Genomic DNA, 10,748 nt, shown 5'->3' on the forward strand with positions numbered 1-10,748 from the left:
CCTTAGCCATTCAGTTAACAAATATTTATTGATGCCTATTATTTGTCAGATCCTGAGCTAAATGCTAGGAATATAAGGTGATGCAAAAGAGACAGGGTCCCTACCTTGGTGCAATGTATATTCTAGTGGGGGGAAGGAGACATAAAGTATGGGAAGATATATTTAATTATCTTCAACATAGTTGTGATAACATGCTTATAAGGAGAGAGTCCAGATGTTATGAATGTCGAGGGTTTACCTAACATTTGGAGCAGAGACAGTTTCTTCAAGGAAAGGATATCTGAAATGAGCCTTGAATTTTAGCACAAGAGGAGGAGGGGAGAGCTTCTCTGGTGGAGGAAGAAGCATGTGCAAAGATCCTGAGGCATGAAAAGCCTGGGCTTCCCAGGAAGCAAGCAGAGGTCAGTGTACCTGACGGGGTGGTGATTAATTAGAAAAAGTGAAGAGAATAGTCAGGAGCCAAACTCTAGTCTTTATCCTGAAGTGAGGCAGGGGGAAGCCACTGGAGGATTTTAAGAAAGGCAGGGATATAATCAGACTGGATCCAGTAAAAGATCACTTCCTTTAGAGGAGATTAGAGCAGGGCAGAGTGAGTGGAGGGAGACCCAAGAGGGGAAAGGCAGTTGTCCAGGCGAGACATGATGATGCTCCAGGGGCAGGTGATGGCAGCAGAGGTGGGGGGAAGTGCCTGAGGCACATTTAGGAGATTGGACTGAATTTGGGCAATAAGAGGAGGAATGGGGCCAGGGTGACTTCATGTAGCCTGTGATCCATGGAAGTTTCCTACTGCTTCAATCTGTTCTACTTCAGCTCAATGTTGGAAGGGTACCCAGAGATGTTGGAGGGGACAGACTTTTCTAGAAGCAACACCCCCACCAACAGCTGTCAGGGACTCCAGCCATGGTCTCTAAAGTCGGGGTCATTCAGACCCACCCAGGGTCCAACATTCAGCCAGTCTATGAGTCTTGGGCTGACTCAGGGCACAGAACCCTGGAAAGTTCAAGATGTTTTCTACAGAATGCCAGAAAATACTTGTGTCCAATTTTACCTCATGTATTTATAATATACATACATTTATAATGCACATCCCTCAATCAGCAAGTATGGAATGGTAAAGAAAAATTTGTGGGAGAAGAAAATTTTACCAGACGTAATTCCACTAACTTAGTTCACTTATTTCCCACAACCTCTTAGCCTCACCCCAGTTGAGAACACAGTGTGCGATGTCTGTTCTGGGCCACGATTCTCACCGAGTGCTATCTGTGGTGGGGAAGAGCTTCTGAGGGCAGCTTTACCTGAAGTGGGTTAGACTCACATCATGCACTCCATGAGCTTATTCACCAGTGTCCCCTCAACACCTAACTCAGTACTCAGCTGGTTGGAGGAGCTCAGTAAATGTTTGTTGAATGAATGAGTGAGTGACTACTTGCTAAACTGCCAGGTAGGTTGTTCTGTGGATTTTGTAGGTTATAAAGAATAGGCCTGACTCCGCTTCTTTCTCTTTAATGAGGTATAAATGACATACAGCACCACAGTAGTTTCAGGTATACGACACAATGATGGGACACTTGTAGATACTGTGAAATGATCAACCACAATAAGTTGCATTAACATCTGTTACCAGGGGCGCCTGGGTGGCTCAGTTGTTAAGCGTCTGCTTTCGGCTCAGGTCATGATCGCAGGGTCCTGAGATCGAACCCCGCATCGAGCTCCCAGCTCGGCGGGAAGCCTGCTTCTCCCTCTCTCACTCCCCCTGTTTGTGTTCCCTCTCTCGCTGTGTCTCTCCCTGTCAAAAAAATAAAATCTTTAAAAAAAATAAAAATAACATCTGTCACCATGCATAGTTACAAAATTTGTTTATTGTGATGAGAACATTTTAAGATCTACTCTTAGCAACTTCTAAATATGCAATACAGTATTATTAACTGTAGTCACCAGGTTGTATATCCCATCCCCAGGACTTATTTATGTATAACTAGAAGTTTGTACCTTTTGACCTCTTTCACCCACTCCGGCCCCTGCCCCTGCAACCACCAATGTGTTCTCTGTATCTATGAGCTTGGTTGTTGGGTTTTTTAGACTCCACATATAAGTGAGATCGTGTGATATTTGTCTTCCTCTGTCTGACTTATTTCATTTAGCATAATGGCCTCAAGGCCCATCCATGTTGTTGCAAATGGTAAGATATCCTTTTTTATGGCTGTCTAATATTCCTGTGTGTGTGTGTGTGTGTGTGTGTACCACATTTTCTTTATCCTTTCATCCATTGATGAACACTTAGGTTGTTTCCATATCTTGGCTATAATAAATAATGTTGCAGTGAACATGGAGTTGCAGAGATCTTTTCAAATTAGCATTTTCATTTTCTTCTAATAGCTACCCAGAAGTAGAATTGCTGGATCATATGGTAGTTTTATTTTTAATTTATTGAGGATCCTCCACACTGTTTTCCATACTGGCTGCACCAATTGACATTCCCACTAACAGCATATGAGAGTTCCCCATCTGGTTGGGTCCCTTCATGGGATAACATGGGGGAAGGTCAGATCCGTGGGTAGCCCTCCCTTTGGGAGTCCTAGTTAATCATAAAGTGGATCCTGATCCTCTTTCCTCTTTCTTCCAGCTGGATCCTGAACCTCTTCCATGAAAGAATTGAAAACAATTTCAAAAATATCTTGGAACAAAAGGTAAACAAAAGGATAAGTAGATTTGTGATTAATACAAGGATCATTGGCATGTACATATTTGATATTTGGAAACAGCCTTGTCTCTTCAGTACACTGTCAATTGAATTTGCTTAGTAAAACTTGCTTCATTCATGGTGCAAAGGCCCACTTCAAGGCTTTCCCAAGTTTGTATGACCACATATGCTAAACTGGCATTTGGAACTGGCAGAGTGTTTGATATCTAGTTGTAGATAATGTTACAGAGTTGCAGAGAAGTGACTTTGGATCCCTCCCTCACACCATACACAAAATCAAGTCCAGGTGGTCTAAGGATTTAAATGCTGAAACAAATCCAAAACTTCTTAGGAGAAAACCTAGGATATCTTTCTCACTTTGAGGAGAGGAAAATATTTCTTAAATAAGACTGACCCCCCCCCCCAAAATGCACCATACTGAGAACAATAGTGGGGCTGGCCTCTTACCTCTGGAAAAAGGCTTAGAGGCAAAGAGTGCCTCTTCCATTTACCTGGTGTGTGTCTTTGGGCACACTGATGGACCCCCTGGAGCCTCACTCTTCTCATTTGTAAAATGGGGACAAGGACCCCTACCTTGAAGGGGGCTGGCAAGGATTTGATGCGATAACCACTTAGCAGCACCTGGCACACAAACTGTGCTCAGAGCACTCAGCAGTACTGCAGTCATTTCTTCACCACATTTCCCCTCCTAGAATCTTCACTCTTGCCCACATGGGTTCTGCTGCCATGGGTTTAAATCTCAGCTCTGCCCCTTTGCTGGCTGTGATGCCGTGATTAACTGGCTTACCCTTCTGAGCCTTGGGATTCTTGTCTGTAGAACAGGAAGAATGACGGCATCTACCCTGCAGGGCTGTTGGGAGGACTGTATGACATCATACACACAGGCACTGACGAGTGCCTCATACAGAGGAAGGACAGAGTCAATGGCGCGAGGTTATTTGTGTTGTCATTTATGCCCCAGTAGCCCTGGGCAACGGGCTGAGGCCAGAGGCAAACGGTGGTCTCTGCCCTACAAATATAGGAAACATGGTCCAGAAAACTCTGGATACCTTGTGTCCATGGGGGGATGGGGTGGGTGTCAGAGAGGCTGAGCCCGAGGAGTTGTCAGTTTCAGGGGATGGGGGCACTGACTGTGGCCCTCGCGGGGCTGAGAGTGCGAGGAGAGCTATGAAGAGAGAGAGGACCTCTGACCAGGGGACTTGGGCTGATGAAGTCAGGCCCCCGAAGGACTGGCGGCCTGGGTGGCGCTGCCCTTACCTTGTGCCCCAGGTCAGGCCCACCTGACACAGGCTGGCTTGGTGTTTGCACAAAACATTGGTTCCCAAAGTGGGGAAGCTTCCCCCAAAAGAAGTGTTGATTTTTTTATATATATTTTTTAAGATTTTATTTATTTATTTGAGAAAGAGAATGAGATAGAGAGAGCATGAGAAGGGGGAGGGTCAGAGGGAGAAGCAGGCTCCTCGCTGAGCAGCGAGCCCGACGTGGGACTCGATCCCGGGACTCCAGGATCATGACCTGAGCTGAAGGCAGTCGCTCAACCGACTGAGCCACCCAGGCGCCCAAAAGAAGTGTTGATTTTAAGTGATGTGGAGCTTTGGTACTGCATCATGCAGAATGACAGAATGAACAAGCCATCGCCTTTGCAGTCCTTTTTCTCTTTCTTTTTCAGTTTGAGAAGTTTTAGTTTGGGGCCGATGTAGCCTAAACACTTTTAACAAAAAAGGGGCATTATCCAACTAGGCAACCCTATCTAGTCTGGCTTCCAGGACGCTTTTTCAGTCTCTTGTATTCTTTTTACCCCCAGTTATATCGTGTTTATGCCAAGGGATGCCAGTTTTCCGTTGACAAGTGATATAAAGTTCCTGTATTTTTTTTTAATTTTTTTTTTTTAAAGATTTTATTTATTTGACACAGAGAGAGACAGCCAGAGAGGGAACACAAGCAGGGGGAGTGGGAGGGGGAGAAGCAGGCTTCCCGTAGAGCAGGGAGCCTGATGCGGGGCTCGATCCCAGGACCCTGGGATCATGACCTGAGCCGAAGGCAGACGCTTAACGACTGAGCCACCCAGGCGCCCCAAGTTCCTGTATTTTTTATTAAATGAATGTGATTTTTAAAAGGCCACTGGATGTTAAATAGTTGGTAAGTGAATAGGTGAGAAAGGTAAAGTCATAGAGATGGTATAGGAATAGCTGAAGTTAGGAAATCACAAGACAGGGGACTTCTGGGATCTCCCAAGCCAGAACTCTTGATGTACAGAAAAGCAGGTTGGTGGCCGGCTGAGGAATGGGATTCTCCTGAGAACTGTTCTTCTGGCTTTGTTTTGGGGCCCTCTGGTGGCCCTAGTCAGTACTGCCTGCAGACCAGACACCATGCTCCTTAGGATCCCTTATTTCCAGATAGCCAGGAGCCTGAACAGGAAAAGGAGAAGGGGCTGAGGAATGAGGTGATGGGGCCTCTGGTTCAAGAGCTGCCTCCTACACCTGAAAACTCTCCTGCTTTGCCCCTAGCTCTCTAATAAATGTGTTTATGTGCTATAATTCTTGCCACTTAGCTGCCAAGATATTGAACTGAGGGCCATGACAATAGCAGACCCCAGAGCAGTGCCAACTTGGCCACCATTCACCTTTAATGTGGGTTCCAGAAAAGTCTAGGCACTTAAGCTGGGCCCACGTATGTGGCCCAGCCCAAATGGGACAGTGACCAAGCACTGTGTGTTAACGGAGGTAGTGGCCTCTTCTCCCTTTCGACGTGCTCTTCCACCCCTCACACACCCGCCTACAGGGTGAGGAGCAAGGCCAGGTTTCCTGGAGGGCGGTGGGGGAGGGGCAGGGCCCAGGAGAGAGGGAGAGGGGAACTCACCTGACTTTGTCCCCCACTTTCGGCAGATCTGCGAAATGGTCAGGAAGTCAACCACCTCTCACCTGGAGCCCTATCTCCGGACTCTGCCAGGTTTGGAGGCCCCCTCCTTTCTCTGGGTGCCATCAGATGCCATGACACCTGCTACCCCCAGACCCATCACCACCATCCTCTCAAGAGCCCCAGGAGAACTTTCCCCATGGAGTACCTCTCCATCCTACGGAGCTGGATTTGGGGTGACCACCTCTCTTGGGGGTCTGTTCTGGAGGTACGGGAGTAAAGCGACTGAGCGTCATGACTCGGAAACATGCTGGGAGCTCGAGGTGGACAGAGGATGACAAGCACATGGGAGAAGCACGTGTTGGCTCTTTCCTGGCTGCTTTAACAAAACAGGGATGCTCTGAAATCCCTGCGTAAGGCCGGGGATCCTCCCAGCCCTGTCCCTCTGGCTGCCACAGGGACCTTTTACAATCACACATCAGGTCAGGTCTCCCCCTGTTCTTGGAACCCATCGAAGACTCCTCTGACTCTCAGGACACTGAGCCCCGCTTCGAGTGACAAGGCCTTGCATGGTCTGGCAATGTGGCCAGCCACACAGTCCCTATAGGCCTCCAATATTGCTAATTCCTCTAATACACCCTCTATGCTTCTACTATGGTCCTAAGCTACAAGATCTTTACACATGTCATTCTCTCTGCCAGGAACGTCCTTCCCCCACATCCACCACCCTTCACCCAGTCAACACCCACTCCTCCTTCAGATCATCCTTCAGATCACAGACCAAACAACACTTCCTCTGACTCCCTGTCTGAATCAGGTTGCATTCCCCACCCCCTGTTATATGGTTGACATCATCCTATGGATTTATGCTACTTAATAGAGTTGCTATTTTACATTAATTTGCTCAAGTATTTGATTGTCTTTCCCTTTCCTCCCCATCCCCCACACCCTGGACTGTCAAAGGACAGGGATTCTGACTATCTCACTCAGCTGTTTCATCAGCCCTTTGCATTGTGCTTGGCATATAGCAGGTGTTCAGTAGATATTGAATGAATGAGTGGATGAATACAGCACTCTCTTTGTGACTGAAGGTACCATAGATGAGCCCCAGCCCCATTTCCATTCTCCAAAGACAACAGTCCATGTGAAAGGACAGCCCAGGAATTGTGCAGTGCACAACTCACTCAACTGTGTTTGACTACTCTATTCATAACACTTCTCTTTCCTGTTCCACAGTTATCTCAATGATTGATCAGGTTGCCAGCATTGACTACAGTTTAGTAGGTGCTCCCCAAGTGACTTCTCAAGTCCTAGACACACCCTTCAAGGTAAGTTTCTGTGGAGAAAGGACCTTAGAGCTAAAGACTGGCAGAAAATCAGTACTACCTCCCAGAGGTGGCTCCTACCCTCCTTCTCTAATCCATCTGCCCCTAAGTTCCCATCCCTGGCCAGTGTCCACAGCAGCAATAGGAAACTAATATGCCCCCTCTTTATTCTAGTCTCTTCCACAGTTCCCTGGGGACTGAGCAGGTCCGGGAATGCCATCTTCCTCCAATTTTATTTACTTAGCAAACACTTATATGCTTCTTACTATGTGCCAGATGCTGAGTATCTGTACAAACGTTCACTTATATAAATTTTATGCCACCTCTATGAAATAGAAGCCATTAGCATCATCCTCATTCTGCAGATGAAGAGGTTGAGGCACGAGGGAGCTAGGGACCTGCTCAAAGTCCCAGAGCTAGGAAGTGACAGTTAATCTCTAGAATCCATGCTTTCCACCACCAGGCCACACCCTGAGCCCTGGAGAGCACAACACGTACCTCCCCAGCCGATGCTGTAATGGGGGTTTTCAGGCAGCTGTCAGGGTCTAAATGTTGTGGGACCAGAAGTGGGCCCCAGGCCCACATTCTAGAGAGGAACCACCACCCGGACCACCATGCAGGGCACAGGAGGCTTCCCCAGGCTTCCCCTGGACGCCTCTTCTTGGTACCCTATCTGGTAGGAACCTTGGGTGGGCGATGTGTCCTTCTGTCTCCAGGGTGAATTCTTTGGCCAAAACTGGCACTCCCCAGCCCCCTTCGATGCTCCGCCAATCAGGCTGCCCAAGAAACACGACCACATGGTCTACTTTGCTGTCTCTGAATATGTCTTCAACACAGCCAGCCAGGTTTACCACCAGGCTGGGCGCATGAACTTCACCATCCAAAACCACCACGTGAGTAGGGGAGGGAGAAGGCTGCGGGGGGGGGGGGGGGGGGGGGTTGGTGGTGGAATCCCAGGAGAGAGCGTCAGGCCGGACTGTAGACCAAGCTTGGGGGTTTTCAGGAGCCAGGGAAAGAACGTATAATCTGAAGCCTGACAAATATGGGTTCAAATCCAGGCTGTGCGTGTGGATCCCAACAGTGCCTAGTCCCCAGGGATCGTGTGAGAGATTGTCTGATGAGAGCTTGGTGTCTGATGCATGATGCATATTAGCTATTATCGGCAGTACATTAAAAAACTACAACAGGTTCTGCGGTATCATATCAGGTCCTCCAAGCAGCAGATGCCACGGCAGCACTAGACTTGGAAGAGATGGAGTAGGGGAGCACCCGCGAAGGATAAAGGCGAGAGGAAGGAGGAGTGGGATGGGAGTCCTGAAACCGTGGAGGATAGGGAAGGCAAGCACACTGGGTAGAAGAGCCGCCCCGCAGGTCTGAGAAGGCCCCGCTCAGCTGAGGGAGGGCACAGAGCAGAGCCTGCTGCTCAGAGGAGCTCCGGAGCAGGCAGAAATTGGACGAGCCCGGCCCAGGCTGAAATCCCGTGCGTGACCTTTCCAGCCTGACCACAGGCAATTGCGAAGCCTTGACCTGGCGGGTCCTCCTGGACTAGACTTGCTGCCAGGCCAGTGCTCAGCAGTGTCTGGAGGGATCTGTGGTCAAGGACTCAAGCCTCCGCCCCATCCCCTCCTCAGGCTGGGGCTGGCGGTGCTCTTAGGCTTATCTGCATGCCAAGCCTAGACACCTCGTTCAGAGGCCTCCTTATGGATGGGGCTAGTGGGGGGTCCCCAGATGAGACTGCTCTGGTGCCTCTGCTGAGACCCCCTTGCCGGGGCCTGGAGGACAGCTTTCTCCAGTCTGACTCGGTACTCAATCCTATTCTACTAGCCCTCCTCCCCCTCCTCCCCCTGAGTCCATAAAACAGCAGGAGCCTTTTCTTTGGGGCTCCTCTGGCAATATGGTGATCACCCCTCCTCCCCTCTGCTGATGCATCTGACGTCACGGGTCCCAGGCCACAGGGGAAATGGAGTAGCAGGGGCCGGTACCCTTTCCTGTTTAGCCTCTTGCTTACACTATCACAATAAGTGAATGAAGGCTTGTGACTTGCAGTTTGGCTCATAGTCTTGATCCTGCCCGTGATCTGACAAAATTCTCCAGCACTACACCCCGGCTGTGCTCGGTCAGACCCCTTCCTTACACACACACAAAAATTGACTCCAAGAGCGAGGCCCCAGCATGAATGGCTGTCAGCCAACTGCCCTTCTCGCAGGGGGCCCCCTGAAGGGAGGTCTGAGCCACGCACCCCCACAGCCAAGCACTATAGGAGCAGCCCAGGTAAAGAGGGGATCTTGAGGGAGGAGAGATCAAGGAAGGTGGGCTGTGTGCAGGTGCAGGCAGGGCTCGCCAAGCTGGGAGGTCAGCAAGTCAGAGGGGCGGGTAGAGAGCAGCGCCAGGAAAGAGGGTGAGAAAAGGTTTGGGGGGCAGCCATATCTGGAAGTAGATTCAATCCAGGTTGTGGTGGTTATGAGCTCTCACTGGCTCTTGAGGGGAGCATCCTAAGAAATAATAAATAGCAAAAACTGACAGTAACTAAGTATTTACTGAGATTCCAGGCACTGCGCTTAGCGCTTTACCCATGCACTGTCTCGTTCAATCCTTGCCCATGCTGCATGGTGAGTGCTATGATTATCATCCCCATTTTACAGATGCAGAACCTAACAAAGCTTGCCAACAAGGAGTCAGCTAAAAAATGGCTAGAGTAGGATTTGAACCCAAGCTGTCTGACCTCAAAGTCCACATCTCTAGCTACCATGTCCTGCATCTCAAGTAGCCTCTTGCTTCTACTGCAGATTCCGGGGGACTCTCCAATCCACCTGCACACCAGTTCATTCCGGGCCATTATTCCTCAGGTAAGACCTCTGAACACTCATCACAGAGAACTTGACCTAGACCAAATGTGGAGATTGTAGTTGCACATCAGTGAGCTGTGCAGAGACTTTTCTCCTGCCCTCCCCCGAGCCTCTGCCCTCTTTCTCCAGCTGGCCAGGTTGTACCCCAATATGGAGCTAGAGCTTGAGACGTCACCCGAATCAGCTCCATTCCTGACGTTCACCCCTGGGAGTGTGACCTTCACGCCGGTGATAGACATCCAGGTCTTTGCTCTCCTGCCCACCTCCTCTGACCGCAAGCCACTCTTTCAGCTCAGGGTGGTAAGTCTGATCTCTGGGTTACATCTGCCATTGGGTAAGCCCCTCTCTCCACTGAAGGAGAGGGAGACTGATGATGCTGGAGACTACTTCTGCCTGCCCGCAGAGTGAGGGAAACTTGCATTCCTGGCAAGAACAGCCAGGCTTCCCAAGAGCATACTTAATCAAATCATACACTGTCAGAGTTGCAAGAAACCTTAAAAGTCATTCACTCCAGCTAAGTTGGACAATTTTAGCTTATTCACTGTTACATTTGCTATAAAAATGTGTTTAATCTAAAGCATAACTCTTCTGAAATTGTTATAAATAAAATCATTAAATTACCTTTTTAAAGAAGGTATAACATGTAAAGAACTCTTATGACAGCAATACACTCCAAACTGACTTACACACTCAACACAATCCCTCTCGAAATTCCAGCTGGTTTTTTTTGACAAGCCGATCCTAAAATTTATATGTAAATTCAAGGGACCCAGAATAGCCAAAACAATCTTGAAAAAAAAAAATGAATTGTAGAACTCATAGTTCCCTGTTTCAAATCTTACTATAAGGCTATAATAATCAAGATAATGGGGTCCTGGTGCAAGGATAGGCATACAGATCAACGGACTAGAATTGAGAACCCAGGAGTAAATTGCCATATTTATAGCCAACTGATTTTCAACAAGGGGACCAAGACAATTCAGTGGGGAAGAACAAGCTTTTAAGAAATGGTGCTGGGGC

At 48.6% G+C, this 10,748-nt stretch overlaps 1 long non-coding RNA gene across 1 annotated transcript; it reads left to right on the plus strand.

Annotated features, from left to right (window-relative positions):
- The first annotated feature begins 7,599 nt into the window (after nucleotides 1-7,599).
- Nucleotides 7,600-9,902, plus strand: LOC110579607. Its single transcript, XR_002480281.1, has 3 exons — nucleotides 7,600-7,775; nucleotides 9,669-9,728; nucleotides 9,858-9,902. It is a non-coding gene; the product is annotated as an uncharacterized LOC110579607 (long non-coding RNA).
- The last annotated feature ends 846 nt before the right edge of the window (nucleotides 9,903-10,748 follow it).

The sequence above is a fragment of the Neomonachus schauinslandi genome, chromosome 10 (assembly GCF_002201575.2).
Source record: "Neomonachus schauinslandi chromosome 10, ASM220157v2, whole genome shotgun sequence".
In the NCBI taxonomy this organism is placed as follows: domain Eukaryota; kingdom Metazoa; phylum Chordata; class Mammalia; order Carnivora; family Phocidae; genus Neomonachus; species Neomonachus schauinslandi.